This window comes from Hyla sarda, chromosome 4 (assembly GCF_029499605.1).
Source record: "Hyla sarda isolate aHylSar1 chromosome 4, aHylSar1.hap1, whole genome shotgun sequence".
In the NCBI taxonomy this organism is placed as follows: domain Eukaryota; kingdom Metazoa; phylum Chordata; class Amphibia; order Anura; family Hylidae; genus Hyla; species Hyla sarda.
In genome coordinates, this window is record NC_079192.1 from 165112453 (window position 1) to 165136678 (window position 24226).

Here is a 24226-nt window from a genome sequence, read left to right on the forward strand (position 1 = left end):
ACTAAAAGCCATTGCCACCTGCTATTAGTGCATAATAATACTGTACTGGGCTCTATTATACAGTGATTCTGTACTGCTGCAGTTAGGTGTACAACAACTCTTAAGCTAACAGGGGCCAGTTAGGGGGAGCACGAAAAACCATAGTCACCTGATTACAGTGCCTAATACAGGTTGCGTAGCAGAGCTTATAGTCCTCTCATAAGTGTAACCTGTTCGTACATAGGTTGTGTACTTTTTTTCCCCTTTAAAACTAATTTGGGCCTAGTTACTGTGAAAGGCCAGCCAAAGCTACACACTTGTTTTCGTAGTCTTATACAGTTTGTAGTGGTGTGCATAGTCCTGCTCTCATAAGTTTAAACTGTACGCACACCTATGTGGTGTCCTTTATATATATTCCTGTTAAACTAATTTGGCCTAGTTACTGTGAAAGGCCAGCCAAAGCTACACACTTGTTTCTGTAGTCTTATGCAGTTTTAAGTGGAGCATATTGTTCACCTCTCATAAATGTAAACTGTACGTACACCTACGTGGTGTACGTTTTTTTTCCCCCTGTAAAACAAATTTGAGCCTAGTTACTGTGAAAGGCCAGCCAAAGCTACACACTTGTTTTCGTAGTCTTATACAGTTTGTAGTGGTGTGCATAGTCCTCCTCTCATAAGTTTAAACTGTACGCACACTTACGTGGTGTCCTTTATATATATATATTCCTGTTAAACTAATTTGGCCTAGTTACTGTGAAAGGCCAGCCAAAGCTACACACTTGTTTCTGTAGTCTTATGCAGTTTTAAGTGGAGCGTATTGTCCACCTCTCATAAATGTAAACTGTACGTACACCTACGTGGTGTAAGTTTTTTCCCCCTGTAAAACGAATTTGAGCCTAGTTACTGTGAAAGGCCAGCCAAAGCTACACACATTTTTTTGTAGCCTTATTCAGTTTGTAGTAGAGCACATAGTCCTCCTCTCATAAGTTTAAACTGTACGTACACCTATGTGGTGTCCACTTTATATTTTCCTGTAACTAATTTGGGCCTAGTTAATGTGAAAGGCCAGCCAAAGCTACACACTTGTTTCTGTAGCCTTATTCAGTTTGTAGCGGAGCATCTAGTGCTCCTCCTCTCATAAGTGTAAACTGTACATGCACCTACGTGGTGTAAATTTTTTTTCCTATAAAACTAATTTGGGCCTAGTTATTGTGAAAGGCCAGCCAAAGCTACACACTTGTTTCTGTAGTCTAATACAGTTTTAAGGGTAGTGGAGCGCATTGTCCTCCTCTCATAAGTGTAACATATACGAACTCAGCTGGTGTATACGTTTGTCAGGCAGAGAAGTGCCAGGTAGTGCACAGAGGAGTGGCAGAGGCCTAAATTCATCAGGCAGAGGTTGCAGCAGACTAGGGGGGAGTGGCAGCAGGAGTCACAGCAACAGGCCTAAGCTCACAGTATCAGCTAGCGGTCGTGTCTCGACCAGCAAACCATCTGCCGTCATTGATTGGTTAACTCAGTCATCCACTTCATCACAAGTGACATGTGAAACCCCCAGTAGACAGTCGGTGGGTTCCTCAGACACAACCCTCAGTTGGCATGGCCCAGGAGCAGTCCCTATCCTCCCATTGCCTCTGTCCTAAGCTGTACCCTCCCCACAGAAGTATCTTGTGCTGTGGGTTCAGCTCCACTATTTCGTGAGGACGATCTACTAGAGGACAGTCAGCAGCTTCTGCCCAGTCAAGAAGTGGAGGAGACATCAGCCGCTTTCTCCGCTAGGCGGGCAAGTAGTAATGAGGAGAGTGGCATTCTCCTGAAGCAGACACTGTTGAGGAACCTGAGGGAAAACATCAGTGATGTGCAGACACAACTCGATGATAATGAAGCCGATCACACTTAGGAGCTGGCTGCAGAAGGGGCTTCATCATCATCAGGAGAAGTGGGTTGCAGGTTGCTCGTGAGGCAGTAGCTGAGCAAACAAGGTGGTAGCATGGTTGGCAGTCAGCATGGTGGCAGAAGTGGGAAGTCTTGAGCCAAACGTTCCCAGGGTAGACCATCTGCTTTGCGGCAGCCTACCTTCCCGGGAGGAAGTGAAAAAGGGGTCCCTGGAGTCGGCTGCAGTAGCAGTCAATCAGCGCGGACTGTTGGGGGGAAAATAAGCTACCCCGAAGTGTGGCAGTTTTTCATCAAGCATCCGGAGGATTTTAACCTGGCCCCATGCAAGATGTGTCGCCAGAAGATGAAGCGTGGGCAGGGTCCCAATGTTGGCACCATGACTCTGCATCAACATATGCAGCATCACCATAAAGTGGCCTGGGAGAACCGTGGCTCTGATGCGGTGGTCCAGCCTGCTACATCATCCAGTGGCACGTAGCTCCCTGTTTCAGCCAGCCAAGACTCCACCACCTCAGCTAAAGGGAGCTGTCTGTCATACCCATCTTTTGTCACTCCAGATGCTTCTGCTCCTCCTAATTCGAATCAGTCATTCCGCCAGCAATCCATCAGCGAAGCCATATCCAAGAGACAACAGTATGCGCCCACTCATCCAATGGTGCAGAAGCTGAATATGCTCCTGTCCAAGTTGCTGGTGCTGCAGTCCTTCCCTTTTCAAGTGGTGGACTCTGCACCTTTCAGAGAACTGATGGCTTGTGCAGAGCCAAGGTGGAGAGTCCCAAGCTGTCATTTCTTTGGGAAAAAGGCAGTACCAGCCCTGCACAATTTTGTGGAACAGAAAGTGGGACAGTCCTTGAGCCTGTCAGTGTGTACCAAAGTGCACGTCAGCGTCGACGTGTTGAGCTGTAACTACGGTCAGGGACAATACGTGTCCTTTATGGCACACTGGGTGAATGTGGTTCGTGCACAGCCACAACAGCAACTTGGACAGGTCACGCCACTTCCGCCTCCACACTCTCCGGCCGTTGGTCCTGTGACAGTGTGTGACTCTGCCTCCTCATCCTTCACCGTGTCCTCAGCTTCTACTGCACGGACAGGTCTCAGTGCCCCTCCAGCACACAATGTGTGCAGGGCATGGCGATGTCTCACTGTTCTTCACATGTTTTGCCTGGGCGAACGGAGTTACACAGGGGAGGAACTTCTAAAAGTCATTCATCAAGAAATTGAATCATGGCTATCTCCACGAAAACTGGAAATGGGAAAAATGGTGACCAAAAAGGGGAAGAACATCTTGTCTGCGCTGCGCCAAGGAAGCCTGAGCTATGCGCCTTGCATGGCACACATGTTCAGTCTGGTTGTGAAGCAGATCCTGAAGTGTTCCCCCCATCTTCAAGATAACATAACAATGGTAAGGAAACTTTGCATGCACTTCAGAAACTCGTACACCGCAAAGCACACCCTCCTTGAGCTGCAGCGTCAGAGCGGTATCCCCCAACATAATCTGATTTGCGACGTTTCCAGATGTTGGAATTCCACCCTCCATATGTTGGACCGACTATATAAACAGAGAAAAGCCATCACCGATTTCTTGATGATCCAAGCGGATAGGGGGATTCCCCTCTGTAACTTCAACGTCAACCAGTGGCAGCTCGTACGTGACACCTGCCATTTGCCCAGGCCCTTTGAGGAAGCCCCATTATTAGTCATTCGCCAGGATTACAGGAACAACGTCATTCCACTGCTTTATTTCCTACAACACATGTTGGAAACAATGGCTGGTCAGGGCAATGGAGACATGGTGCCTTCATCTCATGGCCACATGAGCCCTGTGGGGGATGAACTGGAAGGGGAGAAGGACAGTGGAGAATAGGCAAGGTTTCGCCAAATGGGTGGTTTTTGTAGTCATCTGACAGGAGAGGAGGAACAGGAGCAGGCTCTGGAGCTACAGGGTGATGAGGAAGACGAGACAGAGGACCCTGACCCACCATGGCAGTATGAAGTGGAGAAGGAGGCAGGGAGTCCCTCCATGTAACTTTCACAAATGGCACAATGCATGCTCACTTGCTTGCGTAGTGACCGCCGAATTGTCACCATTCGGCAGCGGGATGACTTCTGGCTCTCCACCTAATTGGAACCTCGCTACCAGCACAAAATGAGGGCCTTTTTTACACCTATTGAGAGGGAGGGCAAACTGACCTACTACAGAGACATCCTATGTAATCAGTGGGCCGATGCCTATGTGCGCCATCGTCCATCCTCTCGCAGGACTGATTCAGGGGGCCCTCTGAGCTCACCTTCCAGTGCCATGGCTGCTAGGGAGGCGTGCGGTGGCAGGAGCAGTACCAACTCCATCAGCAGCAGCCTTAGTCTACAGTCGCTGATGAGTAGCTTTCTTCACCGGCATAGTGAAGCAACTCATCAGCAGCAGGTAGACCTGGAGCAGGACCTGAACCAGCAGGTGATGGCACAGCTTGACATGACCATGCCAACACACTTTGAAGATCTGCTGGACTTCTGGTCAGCCAAACTTGATTTGTGGCTACAGCTAGCAGAGTTTGCCCTGGAAAAGCTGTCCTGCCCAGCCAGTAGTGTTCCATCAGAGCGGGTGTTTAGTGCGGCGGAGGCCATATTAAGCCCAAGGAGAACTCGTCTGTCTACGAAAAATGTGGAGAGACTGACCTTTGTCAAGATGAATCAGGCATGGATCAGCCAGGATTTCCAGCCACCAATGCCTGATGTATCAGAGTAGGTTGACCATGGTGCCACACCAACACTTCACAAATATGGATATTGCAAAACATAATTAAGGTGCTGCTCCCCAGTTACAGAAATTCCTCTGCATTAGACCACAACTAAGTATTAAGAAAATGCATTAGCTAAAACTTAAATGGGCACTGTCACCAAACTTTTTTTTTGATATGTTGTAGTACTTATGTACTACAACATACCTCTAATATAAATCTATTAAATAGTTTATTTTAATGTTGAAAACCGGCCACTAGGGGTCTCCCTCCTAGTGGCCGGCTGCAGGCTGGCATGACGTCACCCATGAATTCGCACTGATGCCGACCGGGCATCGGTCCTAATTCATTTAGCCTGCGCTCGCTCCCTGCCTGTCAATCAGACATGGGGGAGCGAGCGCTGAGAGCGCATTGGCTCCCTGGCTTCACACTCTGGCCCCACCTCCCAGCATCTACACGCCGCCGCCGCTGCCTGATGCCACACATCTGATGCCAAGTTCTCCTTCTTTCACCTACCTTCACCGGCTACTTGTATTGCCACCCACCTGGTTACTTTCAGGACTCCTGATTAGTGTTGCTCACGAATATTCGCGAATATTGCATATTCGCGAATATTCGCGAATAAAGCACTATATATTCGTAATTACAAATATTCGTTTTTTTTTTCACAGTACACATCACAGTGATCACCCGTCTCTGCTTCCAGCTTGTGTGATGTAAAGAAGGCTCTAATACTACTGTGTGAGACTGGCGTGCAAATTTTCGCTTATGCTAATTTTTGTATATGCTAATTTTCACATATGTTAATTTTCGCATATGCGAAAATAAAACGAAAATATTAGGAATATGCGAATTTAGCGAATTTATGACGAATATTCGTCCATATATTCACGAATATTCGCGAAGTTGAATATGGCCTATGCCGCTCAACACTACTCCTGATGCTGCTGATGCCACCTCCAGGCTGTGTCATTCAGCCATCATATGTTCTCTTCATGCTGATGCCATCTCCAGGCTGTCTCATTCTGCTACCAAATGTTCTCCTCATGCTGATGCCACCTCCAGGCTGTCTTTCTGCCACCATATGTTCGCCTCATGCTGATGTCACCTCCTGGCTGTGTCATTCTGCCACCTTATGTTCTCCTCATGCTGATGCCACCTCAAGGCTGTCTCATTCTGCCACCATATGTTCTCCTTATGCTGATGCCACCTCCAGGCTATGTCATTTGGCCACTTTATGGTCTCCTCTCGCTGCCGCTACCTCCAGGCTGTGTAATTCTGACACAGTGGTCTCCTCATGCTGCGGCCACCTCCACGCTGTGTCATTCAGCCCATATATGGTCTCCTCAGGTTGCTGCCACCACCACGCTGTGTCATTCAGCCACTATATGGTCTACTCATGCTGCTGCCACCTCCAAGCTGTCTCATTCAGCCACTAAATGGTCTCCTCATGCTGCCGCCACCTCCACGCTGTGTCATTCATCCACTATATGGTCTCCTCATGCGGCCGCCACCTCAACGCTGTGTTGTTTAGCCACTATATGGTCTCCTCATTCTGGCGCCACCTCCAGGCTGTGTCATTCAGCCACTATATGGTCTCCTCAGGCTGCTGCTACCTCCCCACTGAGTCATTCAGCCACTATATGGTCTCCTCATGCTGCAGCCACCTCCACGCTGCATCATTCAGCCACTTTATGGTCTCCTAAAAAATTTGCAAAATTGCGTTTTTCGTTCCAATTTCCCTAGACAAATATATTTTTTTGGGTTGCGCCATACATTTTATGGTAAAATGAGCGATGTCATTAACCCCTTAAGGACACATGACGTACTGGAACGTCATGTGTCCACTCCCGATCTATAACGCGGGGCCACGGCGTCGCCCCGCGTCATAGCGGTTCGGGCCCGGCCTCTAACAACGGCCGGGACCCGTGGCTAATAGCGCGCGGCATTGATCGCTGTGCCGCGCGCTATTAACCCTTTAGACGCGGCGTTCAAAGTTGAACGCCGCGTCTAAAGTGAAACCGAAACCATGCCGGCTAGCTCAGTGGGCTGTTCGGGATAGCCGCGGTGAAATCGCGGCATCCCGAACAGCTGACAGGACAGCGGGAGGGCCCCTACCTGCCTCCTCGCTGTCCGATCGCCGAATGACTGCTCAGTGCCTGAGATCCAGGCATGAGCAGTCATGCGGCAGAATCATCGATCACTGGTTTCTTATGAGAAACCAGTGATCAATGTAAAAGATCAGTGTGTGCAGTGTTATAGGTCCCTATGGGACCTATAACACTGCAAAAAAAAAGTGCAAAAAAAAAGTGAATAAACATCATTTAACCCCTTCCCTATTAAAAGTTTGAATCACCCCCCTTTTCCCATAAAAGAAAAAACACAGTGTAAATAAAAATAAAAATAAACATAAATGGTATCGCCGCGTGCGGAAATGTCCGAATTATAAAAATATATCGTTAATTAAACCGCACGGTCAATGGCGTGCGCGCAAAAAAATTCCAAAGTCCAAAATAGTGCATTTTTGGTCACTTTCTATATCATGAAAAAATGAATAAAAAGCGATCAATAAGTCCTATCAATGCAAAAATGATACCGTTAAAAACTTCAGATCACGGCGCAAAAAATGAGCCCTCATACCGCCCCATACACGGAAAAATAAAAAAGTTATAGGGGTCAGAAGATGACAATTTTAAACGTATAAATTTTTCTGCATGAAGTTATGATTTTTTCCAGAAGTGCGACAAATTCAAACCTGTATAAGTAGGGTATCATTTTAATCATATGGACCTACAGAATAAAGGTAAGGTGTAATTTTTACCGAAAAATGTACTACGTAGAAACGGAAGCCCCCAAAAGTTACAAAATGGCGTTTTTTTTTTCAATTTTGTCTCACAAAGATTTTTTTTCCCGTTTCACCGTAGATTTTTGGGCACAATGACTGACGTCATTACAAAGTAGAATTGGTGGTGCAAAAAATAAGCCATGTGGATTTTTAGGTGCAAAATTGAAAGAGATATGATTTTTTAAAGGCAAGGAGCAAAAAACGAAAATGCAAAAACGGAAAAACCCCCGGTCCTTAAGGGGTTAAAAAGGACAACTGGTCACACAAAAAACTTGTCTGTGGATGAAAATATATAAATATATACATTTTTAGGAGAGGAGGAAAAAAAGTAAAAATAAAATTTGCTGAGTCCTTAAGGGGATAAAGACAATTAAATTTTATAATTGATGAAGAGTGACTTGTAAAATTTCAAATAAAATGTAATATAATTTAAATAAAAAATTTTGATACGTAAAAGCCAGATAAGAAGCACAGAATGGAAGGTAACTCTTGTCACTACATTCTCCTGGCATGAAGGATATGTCACGATGCCGGCTGGCAGGTAGTGGATCCTCTGTGCCAGAGAGGGATTGGCGTGGACCGTGCTAGTGGATCGGTTCTAAGTCACTACTGGTTTTCACCAGAGCCCGCCGCAAAGCGGGATGGTCTTGCTGCGGCGGTAGTGACCAGGTCGTATCCACTAGCAACGGCTCAACCTCTCTGGCTGCTGAAGATAGGCGCGGTACAAGGGAGTAGACAGAAGCAAGGTCGGACGTAGCAGAAGGTCGGGGCAGGCAGCAAGGATCGTAGTCAGGGGCAACGGCAGGAGGTCTGGAACACAGGCTAGGAACACACAAGGAAACGCTTTCACTGGCACGATGGCAACAAGATCCGGCAAGGAAATGCAGGGGAAGTGAGGTGATATAGGGAAGTGCACAGGTGATAACACTAATTGGAACCACTGCGCCAATCAGCGGCGCAGTGGCCCTTTAAATCGCAAAGACCCGGCGCGCGCGCGCCCTAGGGAGCGGGGCCGCGCGCGCCGGGACAGGACTGACGGGGAGCGAGTCAGGTACGGGAGCCGGGGTGCGCATCGCGAGCGGGCGCTACCCGCATCGCGAATCGCATCCCGGCTGGAGGCGGTATCGCAGCGCCCCGGGTCAGTGGATCTGACCGGAGCGCTGCAGTGAGGAGAGTGTAGCGAGCGCTCCGGGGAGGAGCGGGGACCCGGAGCGCTCGGCGTAACAGTACCCCCCCCCTTGGGTCTCCCCCTCTTCTTAGAGCCTGAGAACCTGAGGAGCAGACTTTTGTCTAGGATATTGTCCTCAGGTTCCCAGGATCTCTCTTCTGGACCACAACCCTCCCAATCCACTAAAAAAAAAGGTTTTCCCTCTGACCTTTTTGGATGCCAAAATCTCTTTGACGGAGAAGATGTCCGAGGAGCCGGAAACAGGAGTGGGAGGAACAGATTTGGGAGAGAAACGGTTAATGATAAGTGGTTTAAGAAGAGAAACGTGAAAGGCATTAGGAATACGAAGAGAAGGAGGAAGAAGAAGTTTGTAAGAGACAGGATTAATCTGGCACAAAATTTTGAAAGGACCAAGATAGCGTGGTCCCAACTTATAGCTAGGGACACGGAAGCGGACATATTTAGCGGAGAGCCATACCTTGTCTCCAGGGGAAAAAATGGGAGGAGCTCTTCTTTTCTTATCCGCGAACTTCTTCATGCGTGATGAAGCCTGTAAGAGAGAATTTTGGGTCTCTCTCCATATGATGGAAAGATCACGAGAAATTTCATCCACAGCGGGCAGACCAGAGGGCAAGGGGGTAGGGAGGGGGGGAAGAGGGTGACGGCCGTACACCACGAAAAATGGGGATTTGGAGGAAGATTCAGAGACTCTGAAGTTATACGAGAATTCGGCCCATGGTAGAAGATCTGCCCAGTCATCCTGGCGGGAGGAAACAAAATGTCGTAAATAATCACCCAAGACCTGGTTAATTCTTTCTACTTGTCCATTGGATTGAGGATGATATGCAGAAGAAAAATTTTATTTAATCTTGAGTTGTTTACAGAGAGCCCTCCAGAATTTAGACACGAATTGGACGCCTCTATCCGAGACGATCTGCGTGGGCAACCCGTGAAGACGAAAAATGTGTACAAAAAATTGTTTAGCCAACTGAGGCGCTGAAGGAAGACCAGGAAGAGGGATGAAATGTGCCATTTTGGAGAATCGATCAACGACCACCCAAACAACAGTGTTGCCATGGGATGGGGGTAAGTCTGTAATAAAATCCATACCAATCAGAGACCAAGGCTGTTCGGGGACAGGCAGAGGATGAAGAAAACCAGCGGGCTTCTGGCGAGGAGTCTTATCCCGGGCACAGATAGTGCAGGCTCGTACAAAGTCCACAACATCCGTCTCCAGAGTCGGCCACCAATAGAAGCGAGAGATGAGTTGCACAGATTTCTTGATGCCCGCATGACCTGCGAGATGGGAGGAGTGACCCCATTTGAGGATTCCGAGGCGTTGGCGTGGAGAAACAAAGGTCTTTCCTGGAGGAGTTTGCCTGATGGAGGCTGGAGAAGTGGAAATGAGGCAGTCAGGAGGAATGATGTGTTGCGGAGAGAGTTCAACTTCAGAAGCATCCGAGGAACGAGAGAGAGCATCGGCCCTAATGTTCTTATCGGCAGGCCGAAAGTGAATTTCAAAATTAAATCGGGCAAAGAACAGAGACCACCTGGCCTGGCGAGGATTCAGCCGTTGGGCAGACTGGAGGTAGGAGAGGTTCTTGTGATCGGTGTAAATAATAACTGGAAATCTTGATCCCTCCAGCAGATGCCTCCATTCCTCAAGTGCTAATTTAATGGCTAGAAGCTCTCGATCCCCGATGGAGTAGTTCCTCTCCGCCGGAGAGAAGGTCCTAGAAAAAAACCCACAAGTAACAGCATGCCCGGAAGAATTTTTTTGTAGAAGGACAGCTCCAGCTCCCACAGAGGAGGCATCAACCTCCAATAGGAAGGGTTTAGATGGGTCAGGTCTGGAGAGCACGGGAGCCGAAGAAAAGGCAGACTTGAGTCGTTTAAAGGCGTCTTCCGCTTGAGGAGGCCAAGACTTGGGATCGGCATTTTTTTTGGTTAAAGCCACGATAGGAGCCACAACGGTAGAAAAATGTGGAATAAATTGTCTGTAATAATTGGCGAACCCCAAAAAACGTTGGATAGCACGGAGTCCGGAGGGGCGTGGCCAATCTAAGACGGCAGAGAGTTTGTCTGGATCCATTTGTAGTCCCTGGCCAGAGACCAAGTATCCTAGGAAAGGAAGAGATTGGCATTCAAACAGACATTTCTCTATTTTGGCATAGAGTTGATTGTCGCGAAGTCTCTGAAGAACCATACGGACATGCTGGCGGTGTTCTTCTAGATTGGCAGAAAAAATCAGGATATCGTCCAGATATACAACAACACAGGAGTATAAGAGATCACGAAAAATTTCATTAACAAAGTCTTGGAAGACGGCAGGGGCGTTGCACAGGCCAAAGGGCATGACCAGATACTCAAAGTGTCCATCTCTGGTGTTAAATGCCGTTTTCCATTCATCCCCCTCTCTGATGCGGATGAGATTATAAGCACCTCTTAAGTCCAGTTTGGTAAAGATGTGGGCACCTTGGAGGCGATCAAAGAGTTCAGAGATGAGGGGTAGGGGGTAGCGGTTCTTAACCGTGATTTTATTAAGACCGCGGTAGTCAATGCAAGGACGTAGAGAGCCATCTTTTTTGGACACAAAGAAAAATCCGGCTCCGGCAGGAGAGGAAGATTTACGGATAAAGCCCTTTTTTAAATTTTCCTGGACGTATTCAGACATGGCAAGAGTCTCTGGGGCGGACAGAGGATAAATTCTGCCCCGGGGTGGAGTAGTGCCCGGGAGGAGGTCGATAGGACAATCATAAGGCCTGTGAGGAGGTAGAGTCTCAGCTTGTTTTTTGCAAAAAACATCCGCAAAGTCCATATAGGCCTTAGGGAGACCGGTTACAGGAGGAACCACAGAGTCACGGCAAGGGTTACTGGGAACCGGTTTTAGGCAGTCCTTGGAACAAGAGGGCCCCCAACTCTTGATCTCCCCAGTGGACCAATCCAGGGTTGGGGAATGAAGTTGAAGCCAGGGAAGTCCAAGGAGAATTTCAGAAGTGCAATTGGGGAGGACCAAAAGTTCAATCCTCTCGTGATGAGGTCCGATGCACATTAGAAGGGGCTCCGTGCGAAAACGTATGGTACAGTCCAATCTTTCAGGCGAGACCGGTCGACCTGCATAGCCTCCACGGCGGGAGGCACAGGAACAGATTGCAGGGGACCAGAGGAGAGAGGAGCCGGGGAGAAGAAACGCCTCGTGCGAACAGAGTCCATATCCTGGCGGAGCTCCTGACGTCTTTCGGAAAAACGCATGTCAATGCGAGTGGCTAGGTGAATGAGTTCATGTAGATTAGCAGGGATTTCTCGTGCGGCCAGAACATCTTTAATGTTGCTGGATAGGCCTTTTTTAAAGGTCGCGCAGAGGGCCTCATTATTCCAGGATAATTCTGAAGCAAGAGTACGGAATTGTACGGCATACTCGCCAACGGAAGAATTACCCTGGACCAGCTTCAACAGGGCAGTCTCAGCAGAAGAGGCTCGGGCAGGTTCCTCAAAGACACTTCGAATTTCCGAGAAGAAGGAGTGTACAGAGGCAGTGACGGGGTCATTGCGGTCCCAGAGCGGTGTGGCCCAAGACAGGGCTTTTCCAGACAGAAGGCTGACTACGAAAGCCACCTTAGACCTTTCAGTGGGAAACTGATCCGACATCATCTCCAGGTGCAGGGAACATTGGGAAAGAAAGCCACGGCAAAACTTAGAGTCCCCATCAAATTTATCCGGCAAGGATAGTCGTAGACCAGAAGCGGCCACTCGCTGCGGAGGAGGTGCAGGAGCTGGCGGAGGAGATGATTGCTGAAGCTGTGGTAGTAACTGCTGAAGCATAACGGTCAGTTGAGACAGCTGTTGGCCTTGTTGCGCTATCTGTTGCGACTGCTGGGCGACCACCGTGGTGAGGTCAGCGACAACTGGCAGAGGAACTTCAGCGGGATCCATGGCCGGATCTACTGTCACGATGCCGGCTGGCAGGTAGTGGATCCTCTGTGCCAGAGAGGGATTGGCGTGGACCGTGCTAGTGGATCGGTTCTAAGTCACTACTGGTTTTCACCAGAGCCCGCCGCAAAGCGGGATGGTCTTGCTGCGGCGGTAGTGACCAGGTCGTATCCACTAGCAACGGCTCAACCTCTCTGGCTGCTGAAGATAGGCGCGGTACAAGGGAGTAGACAGAAGCAAGGTCGGACGTAGCAGAAGGTCGGGGCAGGCAGCAAGGATCGTAGTCAGGGGCAACGGCAGGAGGTCTGGAACACAGGCTAGGAACACACAAGGAAACGCTTTCACTGGCACGATGGCAACAAGATCCGGCAAGGAAGTGCAGGGGAAGTGAGGTGATATAGGGAAGTGCACAGGTGATAACACTAATTGGAACCACTGCGCCAATCAGCGGCGCAGTGGCCCTTTAAATCGCAAAGACCCGGCGCGCGCGCGCCCTAGGGAGCGGGGCCGCGCGCGCCGGGACAGGACTGACGGGGAGCGAGTCAGGTACGGGAGCCGGGGTGCGCATCGCGAGCGGGCGCTACCCGCATCGCGAATCGCATCCCGGCTGGAGGCGGTATCGCAGCGCCCCGGGTCAGTGGATCTGACCGGAGCGCTGCAGTGAGGAGAGTGTAGCGAGCGCTCCGGGGAGGAGCGGGGACCCGGAGCGCTCGGCGTAACAGGATATTTCCAAAACAATCTGCATATCGTAATGAATAACATTATTATTTCACTAACACAGTAGACTCCCTATGCGTATTACGACAAGGCAAAGTGTTCTACAGCCCTATTGAGGCTCTCGCCGCACATAAATTCAGACCGAACCAAATTTTTTCTGAAAATTCGGCGTAATCGGGCAAAAATTTTTTTCTAAAATTCGCTCATCTCTACTCACTACTCCCCAAAATGAATTCCTAGAGGGGTGCAGATTCTAAAATAGGATAATTTCTTAAAGGGGTATTCCAGGATTTTTTTTATTTGACTTTGCTACAAGGGCTGTAAAGTTAGTGAAGTTCATAATATAATGTCTGCACCTGTGTGTGACGGTTTTCTCACAATTCTTCTGTGATTTTCACTCCAATATTTATTTTTATCAGCATACAAAATGACTGTTGTCTCAGATTTTTCCCAGCTTGCAATGCGGCCGAGACCTGACTCACTAATCAGCTGATGACAGGGAGCCTATCTGCTTCAATGGGTGGAGCAATCACTTGGTGGGAGAAAGATCAATCTGCAACAGCTGTAGGCACCCTGATTGAAAACCACAGGTATTTTGGTGGATGCAGCTCATTTATGTTTCAATGGGGGGGGGGTGGCTGATGTGTGGGAGGGAGGAAAATGGAATCGTGGGATTTGTAGTAAAAAAAAAGAAAAGTCAAACAGGAAATACCAGTTCTCAAAAAGCTAGCCACAGTGTTATGGTAATCTCATGACATAGCCATTTAGCCCCAATACAAGCGCAGATCTTTCCTAAGCATTTCCATTACTGGCTGCCAGGTACAGTACTAAAATCAACTTATGGTGGAGAACCCCTTCAACACGTATAATTTTATGTATTTGGTGAAAACAGGGTGAGTGGCTGATCACGGACTGCAAAATTTAACATAAACTATCACTGCTCTGCAGTAAAAACTGAAGATAAACATGCCTGTTCTTTGCAACTCTGATGCAGATGATGTACCTATGTGGTGGGTGATGACAGGTTGTGTGATTATAAGGGTAAGTGATCCCAGGGGTAAGTGATATTACAGCAGGGGGTTAACAGCAGGGGTTTCCTTTTTCTGCACATTTCATTGACTGACTGATCTACAGTAAAAACTCAGCAATAAAAATCAGCAATCAGCACCTGCTCTATAACTTTCTGACTCGAAATTGGAGAGCAAAGAGCTGAATGCTGCATGAAATGGAGCAGGGTAATGTCACAAATTCTGTGATTGATCAATGAACACTGACCAGTCAAAGCAATTGTCAGAGTGGAACTGCTCCAACTAGTTCCCTGGCATGCTACTGTGATCGGCAGATAGCAGAGGTAGTCACAAAAGTGTCACTGTGAGGTACAAGGTATCATAAATATGTGTCATAGGGCAGGAGGGGGTTGACAGCCATAACTTTTTTTTTTTTTTTTGGCAGATTGAGTTGTGTGAGGGCTTATTTTTTATTGGTACGGATACATGCTAGCTTTTTGTGATACTACATGTTGATCATTTTTATTCCAATTTTTTTTTAAGGCAAGGTGACCAAAATTAACAAATATTGTGCATTATTTCTTTCTTTCTCTATTTATTTATTTCCTAAATTTGTTGTCCAAGACTAATAGTTGTATAGTTCAAATCCTTATGAACAAGCTCATACCTACTGTATTATGTGTGGAATTTTTTTTTCTTCTTCATGATAATATAGAGCTTTATTGGCAAATGGGCTTTTTTTCTTCCTTTTTTAACACTTTATTGAAAAACATTATTCTTACACTTGTTTTGTCATCTTAGGTTACTTGAAGCTGTGATTGTCTGATCGCTGTACTTCTGTATACTGCACCTGTCAGTTACATACTGACAGTTCAGCTGTGAGACCCAGCCTGTGTCTGGGCCTCACAGGCTTCCATATCTGCCAGACTTGGAGGCCCTGATCTGGCATCACAGGGTCATGAATAATGGACAGGGGGAGAGTCTGGAATCATTAGGGCATATGTCTAGTCGAAGGAGGGTACCCTTAGCAAGGGTGTACTCATAGTCCTTTAGTCGGAAGGTGTTCAAGATATAGTCCTGCATGCCTCTTGCATATTTTTCCTTTTTGATATGTGCAAAATTCTTGTTTTTGAAAATTTATAAATAATTTTTATATTTTTTTTTAAAGGGGTACTCCGCTGCCCTGCTTCGGAAGCTCAGCTCCCCAGCATCCGGAAGTTTCTTGTTCCGAATACTGCGTGAGGGCTTCCGTGTTCAGGGCCACCCCTCATGACGTCACGCCCGCCCCCTCGTGACATCACGCCCGCCCCCTCAACGAAGGTCCATAGACTTTTGTTGAGGGGGCGGGCGTGATGTAACGAGGGGCGGCCCTGAACACGGAAGCCCTCACGCAGCGTTCGGAACCAGAAACTTCCGGACGCTGGGGGGGAGCTTCCGAAGCAGGTCAGTGGAGTACTCCTTTAATATATAATCTGCTGAAATTACAGCCCAAAAAACAGCTATTTTCACTTGGGCCACATTTTGGGCCATTTACACCCAAAAAAAAGAACTGCCACTTATTTTTATAGGGGTCAAACTTATGGCTGTAAAATTAATTGGTCATTTTACTATTGAGATTAAGTGACCTTAAAGGGGTACTCCACCCCTATACATGTTATCCCCTATCCAAAGGATAACATATAGGGGATAACATGTCTGATAGCGGGGGTCCAGCCGCGGAGACCCCCCACTATCTCCGGGCCGGCGATGCGGCCTTATGGTCACGGAAGCCTGGGGCTTTTGTGATGGTGACATCATGCCACGCCCCCTCTATTCATGTCTATGGGAGGGGGCGTGATGGCTAGTGCACAGTCATCCATAGATATGAGTGGAGGGGGTGTGGCAGCTGTGTTCGCCAGTTCTCCAGCACTGTACAAAGTTCACTCCATACACCGGTTGACTGGGATACCACGGCAGAGATCGTAAGGGTCCCCGTGATCACATATGTTACCCCCTATCCAGGATAACATGTCTAGCAGCGGAGTACACCTTTAACCCAGATATAACGCGGGGTCACACAGTGTACCCGTGTCATATCGGATCGGTCCCGGCATGTAAATGAAGCCAGGACCCGGGGCTAATAGCGCGCAGCAGCGATCGCGGTGCTGTGCGCTATTAACCCTTTAGACGCAGCGTTCAAAGTTGAACGCCGCATCTAAAATGAAATTGAAAGCTTCCCGGCTGCTCAGTGGGGCTGATCGGGACCACCACAGTGAAAATGCGGTGTCCCGATCAGCTGGGACACGAGCGGAGGTCCTCTTACCTTCCTTCGGTGTGTCCCTTCGGCGATTGATTGCTCCAAGCCTGAGATGCAGGATTCAGCAATCGACCGCCGATAACACTGATCAACAGAAAGCTATGGCTTTGCAGTGAACAGTGTATAAGATCAGTGTTTGCAGTGTTATAGCCCCCTATGGGAGCTATAACACTGCAAAAAAAAGTATTAAAAAAAAAAGGTAATAAATGTCATTTAACCCTTTCCCTAATAAAAGTTTGAATCACCCCCTGTTCCCATTTAAAAAAAAAAAACATGTAAATAAATATAAACATATGTGGTATCGTAGCGTGCGTAAATGTCCAAACTATAAAAATATATAATTAATTAAACCGCACGGTCAATGGCGTACGTGCAAAAAAAATTCCAAAGTCCAAAATAACGTATTTTTGGTCACTTTTTATATCATGAAAAAATGAATAAAAAGCGATCAAAACGTCCGATCAATACAAAAATGGTACCGCTAAAATCTTTAGATCATGGCGCAAAAAATGAGCCCTCATACCGCCCCATATACAGTAAAATAAAAATGTTATAGGGGTCAGAAATTGACAATTTTAAATGTATACATTTTTCTGCATGTAGTTATGATTTTTTACAGAAGTACGACAAAATCAAACCTATATAAGTAGGTTATCATTTTAATCGTATGGACCTACAGAGGATAAGGTGTAATTTTTACCCAAAAATATACTGCGCAGAAACGGAAGCCCCCAAAAGTTACAAAATGGCGTTTTTTCTTCAATTTCGTCGCACAATTATGTATTTTTTTCCATTTCGCTGTAGATTTTTGGGTAAAATGACTGATTTCACTACAAAGTAGAATTGGTGGCGCAAAAAATAAGCCATCATATGGATTTTTAGGTGCAGTAACTTTTTTTATTTGCTTTTGTTATGTATAACAATGAAAGAATGAATGAAATAATGATTTTATAAACAAATTTTTCTATCAAAGTAAGGCCCCTTTCACAATACCAATATGCCCCATCAAACACTGCCATCAAACTCTCTTTTTTTTTTTTTTTATTGGCCGTCATTTTGACGGGTCATAACAGGCAAGAACGGGTCCTGAGGGATCCCTTTATAGTCAATGGGGTCCGTTGGGCGCCATTATTTGAAGAGAGAATAGTGGGAGAAAAAGACAAGCACTATTTTTTCTCCCGCTATTCTTGATCCTAAAATAATGGGCTTCCCACTGCTGGAGATAGCCGACAGTGTGAATCAAGCCTTAAAGTGTATGTGTAAGTGTATGTGTACTGTAAAGTGTGTATAGTTTCAAGGGGTTTGCTGGAAGGACACAATTGGCATCTCAGCATTACTGCATAAGCAGATCAGTATTAATCTTGATGTAATGTCCAGCAGCCATCTAATACCAATGAAAATAGGTGACAACAAAAATTGCCATCTTTGCTGAACAAGATTTATTTATTATCATATTGTGTAACAAACTGTGTAATGTTATATCTTTTAATCACTTTTATAATGAACAGCCTGGAAACAAAAAAAAAGATTTTTGGTGGATTGTAATGCCATAGGATTTACACAACATTCCTACCACTTTGAAGGTGTGAAATATTTTGCCATGACAGGAGCAAAAAATTAAGAAAAAAAAAGCTTCATAAACATTTACCCCCTGTCAGTACTTTGTGGAGCCACCCTTTGTTGCAATGAGCTATAACTGTATTGATTGATGTAGCACATCTAGACACAGGGATTTTGGCCTAATTTAGGCAAAACTTCTACAAAGCCTTTATGTTAGATGAGCTACAGTATGATGGTCTGGGCTTTGATGTTTCAATGTTTCTTCTTAAACCACTCTAATGTCCCAGTATTGGACATGGTTCTGTACTACCCTTAGGCCCTGTCAGGTTGAGTCCCTCAGTGACCTGGGGGCTCTCCTGCAGTGTCTCCCCTGCTGTTTTTGTATGTTATTTGTTGTAATGTATGTATATTCAGTATACCTATGTATTGTTAGTATAAAGGACCTTTGGAGAACTCCAGTAATGTCATCTGAAGGACCTGTGAAATGTTCCATGTTATGTTGTCACATGATGATACCCAGAGAGCACCAGCTTAACTTATGACCCGCAGCTTGACCAACGGGCTTTGACTCAGCCCCCCTCTATATAAGGGGCCGGCCATTACAATTCTCCCTCTTGTACCATCAGTTTTTACTGAGACCAGCAACCACCAGAGATCTCAGTGCTAGTGACCAGCATCTGGAAGGTTTTCAAGCTACAGTCATTCCATTAAGTCAAAAGTCTATGTCTGCTGTCACTTCAAATTGTCAAGTCAAGCTTATAAATAAGCCTGAAGTCAAACCTCTAAAGTCTATTACAAGTCTAATCGGTCCCAGCAAGCTGCCAGGTCCTTCTGGGTTCCTGGCCACCTCTCTGGGAATCTGGCCTAGCTGTGAGGATAATTCCATCTGTCTTAACTCAGTAAAGCCACCTTTAAAACGTAACTGGTTGTGGAATCTCCTTTCACTAACTAGCCATTGGAATAGCGGAGATACCGTTCATGTGGTTCCAATAACTGAAAACAACTCTGACGTCACAAACACTAGGGGTTAATAACACCTTGCCCCAGGGGTTAATACCATCTTGCCCCACCACCTACACCGCTACACCCCATGGTCCCACTATACACAGTGGGTCACCACACCACTTTAGTGTATTTTTAGCAGTATGTTTAGGGTTATGGGGAGCTTTATCAAAACCAGTCCAGAGGAAAAGTTGCTGAGTTGCCCATAGAAGCCAATCAGATCGCTTATTTCATATTTCACAGGCCTCTTTAAAAATGAAAGAAGCAATATGATTGGTTGCTATGGGCAACCCAGCAAATTTTTCTCTGGACAGGTTTTGATAAATCTCCCCCATTGTCCTACTAGAAGGTAAACATCTGTGGTATGGGGTATGAGATGAGGGCAGATGTAATTACCCAAGGGGCATATGGCATAAACCCCCTGTATTGGTGATGCCAGGGCATGGTTTATCCTCAATACCACCTGAAGGTATACCGCTGGATCCTGGGCTAGGCATGGGGGGCAATAATTACTCTGACACCAAGTTATGGTCAACGGTAGCTTTACTGAGTGACAGATGGTACAGTCTATACAATGTAGCCAAGCCAGCGGAGGTGACCAGTGACTTCAGAGACCTTAAGGGCTTGCTGGGACTTGCAGTGGTTTTGGACAATTTAGTGCAGGCCATGTTGACTTGACAATATATGACAGTGACTGACTTGACTGGAGACAGACTAAGCTGTGACTTTAGCTTACTTGTAGACTTGTAGCTTGTGGCTGCAGACTTGACTTGTGGCTCCTATGACTCCAGACACACTCTTAGGCTCAACTGCACCTCAGCAAAGACTCAGGAACTAAGAGAGAGAAGAGACTCCTCCCATGGCTTTTATGGGGGAGACTCTGGTGGGGTCCCATTGGTCACCCTTAAGTCACCTGGTCACTGATACCTCCTAAAAAATCACATGACAACTCATATGACAACTGATGATCACATGTTAACCTTTCTTAACCGCTTAATGTTTCCGGATGTAAATGTATGTCCTGGTGAGCTGGTACTTAACGCACCAGGACGTACATTTACGTCCTATGCATAACCCTTAGCATCGGAGCGATGCTCGGGTCATGCGCGGCAGATCCTGGCTACTGATAGCAGCCAGGGACCCGCTGGTAATGATGGACACCCCTTAAGGACGCAGCGTTTTTCCATTTTCATTTTTTCCTCATCACCTTCTAAAAATCATAACGCTTTCAATTTTGCACCTAAAATCCATATGATGGCTTATTTTTTGCGCCACCAATTCTACTTTGCAGTGACAGTCATTTTACCCAAAAATCCACGGTGAAACGGAAAAAAAATCATTGTGCGACAAAATTGAAGAAAAAATTTCATTTTGTAAATTTTGGGGGCTTCAGTTTCTACGCAGTGCATTTTTCAGTAAAAATGACACCTTATCTCTATTCTGTAAGTCAATACGGTTAAAATGATACCCTATTTATATAGGTTGGATATTATCGTACTTCTGAAAAAAATCATAACTACATGCAGGAAAATTTATATGTAAAAAATTCTCATCTTCTAACCCCTATAACTTTTTTATTTTTTCGCGTACGGGCCGGTATGAGGACTCATTTGTATTGATCAGACTTTTTGATCGCTTTTTATTCATTTTTTCATGATATAAAAAGTGACCAAAAATACACTATTTTGGACTTTGGAATTTTTTTGTGCGCACGCCATTGATCGTGCAATTTAATTAACGATATATTTTTAGAGTTCGGACATTTTCGAACGCGGCGATACCACATATATTTATTATTATTTTTATTTACACAGTTTTTTTTTATGGGAAAAGGGGGTGATTCAAACTTTTAATGAAACTTTAAATGACCTTTGTTAACTTTTTTTTTTTTTTCACTTTTTTTTTTGCAGTGTTATAGCTCCCATAGGGAGCTATAGCACTGCACACACTGATCTCCTATGCTGATCCCTGCAAAGCCATAGCTTTGCAGGGATCAGTCAGACAGGGGCTCGATTGCTCAAGCCTGTAGCTCAGGCTTGGAGCAATCAATCCCCGATCGGACGCCGCGGAGAGAGGTAAGGAGACCTCCACCTGCGTCCCAGCTGATCAGAATATCGGGATTTTATCACGATGTCCCGATCAGCCCGACTGAGCTGCCGGGAACCGTTTACTTTCGTCTTCAGACGTGGCAATCAACTTTGATCACCGCGTCTGAAGGGTTAACAGCGCGCGGCACAACGATCGGTGCCGCATGCTGTTAGCCCAGGGTCCCGGCTATCGTTAGCAGCCGGGACCGACCCTGTGTGATGTGTTTTTCACACCGGGACCGGGCTTAGGGCGTACAGGTACGCCCTAAGTCCTTAAGAGGTTAAGGGGCTAAAGATACAACATTCTTATTTACATAACATAGAGGATAATATACAATTACAGTGGAACAGATGCAAGGGGGGCCGAGGGGACACTGCAGGGAGGCTGCCTGACACGGCAGCAAGGGTACAGGGTAACAACTCACGTACTGGGCCACCACATATCAGTCCTAGTCTCAAATCTCTGGCAGACTAAAACATGTATTTCTTGTTCACCCTGCATTTATCTCTTTAACCCCTTAAGGACCAAGCCCATTTTAACCTTAAAGGGGTACTCCGCCCCTAGACATCTTATCCCCTTTCCAAAGTATAGGGGATAAGATGTCAGATCGCCACAGTCACGCTGCTGGGAACTCCGGGGATCGCCGCTGCGGCACTGCGCTATCATTACTGCACAGAGCGAGTTCGCTCTGTGAGTAATGACGGGCGATACAGGGGACGGAGCAGCGTGACGTCATGGCTCCGCCCCCTCGTGACATCACCTTAAGGCCCGTCCCCTTAATGCAAGTCTATGGCAGGGGGCGTGACGACCACCACACCCCCTCCCATAGACTTGTATTAAGGGGGGGGCGGGCCGTTATGTCACGAGGGGAGGAGCCGTGACGTAACGATGCTCCGGCCCCTGTATTGCCCGTCATTACGTGCAGAGCGAACTCGCTTTAACTCATGTGTATAATACACATTTCTACTGAGGAAGGGGTCGGAGGTTCATGTTTCCCAGTACCCTGAAACGTGTTTAGAAATCTGGCACTGTTCACACAGCTACTATCAGTGTCCATCTGCAAACATATATGTTTTTGGCAACAGAGGAGTTAAATCTGTCTTATTCCGCCCTGCCTGGCTGCAACTTTGTCATCTATTGCATCGCACAGCCTCACCTCCTGCTTCCACGTGGGACGCCAATCCCGGATCTTCCACCGCTCCCGGCGTACCATCACCGCCAGACCCATTGTCGCTCCTGAGCCAACTGACACTCCTGCCGGAGTGCCAGACCAGTGCCATCTGTAGTAAGCCGGCCAGCGAACGAGGTCCCCAGCGCTGAAATCTGCTGCATGCTCCTCCGCTATCGGAGCTCACGGTACGCAACATCTATTTGCGCCCCCCTGCCAACGGGGCTGCTAAGGGAGACGTATTAACCTGTGCCCCCCTCCACCATATTGGGGCACATGAGGAACATAAGGCTGCCATTCATTCATCAAAATTCATCAAGCCCGAAGCAGTGGTGAGAGATACTCTGTATCATCCATTCATTTTTTTCATTGACTTTATGTTACAAAATTATTTTGCAACAAAACCAAATATCTATCCACACCTTTTGCAGATTTTAATTTATTTTTATTTTTTATCTGCAGATTCATGGACTCATTGGAACACCAATTTATTTTTATATCTTTTTTTATATTTTATTTTGGATATCTCACTAGGGCCCAGTGAGATTTTCATCAGATAGTGCCAGTGTAATGTGATATTTTGTTATTTTTTTACATATTTATATATTACATTTTATATTTTATAATCTGAATTAAAAAACAATTTCTGAGTAAACGCTGTTATATCTATTATTGCCCACACCATTATGCACCATTGGCGAGGTCCTAGAGGCATAAGCTATAGATTTTCATTATTAGATTTGTAAAATACTTCGATTAAAAAATCTTTATCCTTCCAGTACATATTAGCAGCTGTATGCTACAGAGAAAATTCTTTGCTTTTTGAATTTCTTTTTTTGTCTTGTCCACAGTGCTCTCTGCTGACACCTCTGTCCATCTCAGGAACAGTCCAGAGTAGCATAGGTTTGCTATGGGGATTTTCTCCTGCTCTGGACAGTTCCTGATACGGGCCTCAGGTGTTAACAGAGAGCACTGGGACAAGACAAAAAAGAAATTAAAAAAGAAAATAATTTCTTCTGTAGCATACAGCTGCTAAAAAGTACTGGAAGGGTAAAGATTTTTTAATAGAAGTAATTTACAAATCTGTTTATTTAAAAGAAAACAGTTGATTTAACAAAAAAATAAATTGTTTTCCACCGGAGTACCCCTTTAAAGCTCCTTCAGTGTTATTGATGTTGTCTTGCAATGTTAACATTAACTCCTATTCATACCTTCCTTAACCAGTCTTGGAGTTTTGGTGGGCGGCCTATTCAGTCTTCAGGATAGGTTTACTCGATCCAGGTCATTAAGATGTTAAAGGGGTATTCCGCGATAAGACATCTTATCCCCTATTGTTTGGATATTGTGTTTTTTTCTAACGTTATTTTTGCGCCTTTTTAAAAAAGACACAGTTAACAAATCTCATCCACTGCATAGTCAAGAATGAAGCACTGCATTTCACAGTCACTTTGGGCAAAGTTGTGCAAAATTTCAGCCAATAAAATGTTAGGAATGCATTGATAAATCTACCCCATTGTCCTGCTAGAAGAAGAACCTCAATTCTTTTCTGAAATCTCTGACAGACTGAAACAGGTTTTCCTTGTTAGCCCTAAATTTATTGGCATCTATTTTAGCTTTTATTCACCCCTGTTTTGCACTTTTTAACAATGAAAAGCATCCCCACGGCATGATTCTGTCAACACCATGTTTCACTGTGGGAATAAACGGGGAGATTTATCAAAACCTGTCCAGAGGAAAAGTCGGCCATAGGAACCAATCAGATCGTTTCTTTCATGTTTGAAAAGGCCACGGAAAAACGAAAGAAGTGATCTCCTTGGTTGCTATGGGCAG

At 46.1% G+C, this 24226-nt stretch overlaps 2 protein-coding genes across 3 annotated transcripts in view; one reads left to right on the top strand and one right to left on the bottom strand.

Annotated features, from left to right (window-relative positions):
* LOC130368644 (long-chain fatty acid transport protein 2-like) overlaps positions 1-24226 on the bottom strand; it is a 320594-nt gene that overhangs the window by 171553 nt on the left and 124815 nt on the right. The gene's annotated exons all lie outside the window — the stretch shown is intronic.
* LOC130367418 (serine-rich adhesin for platelets-like) overlaps positions 1-24226 on the top strand; it is a 122709-nt gene that overhangs the window by 4366 nt on the left and 94117 nt on the right. The window lies entirely within an intron of this gene.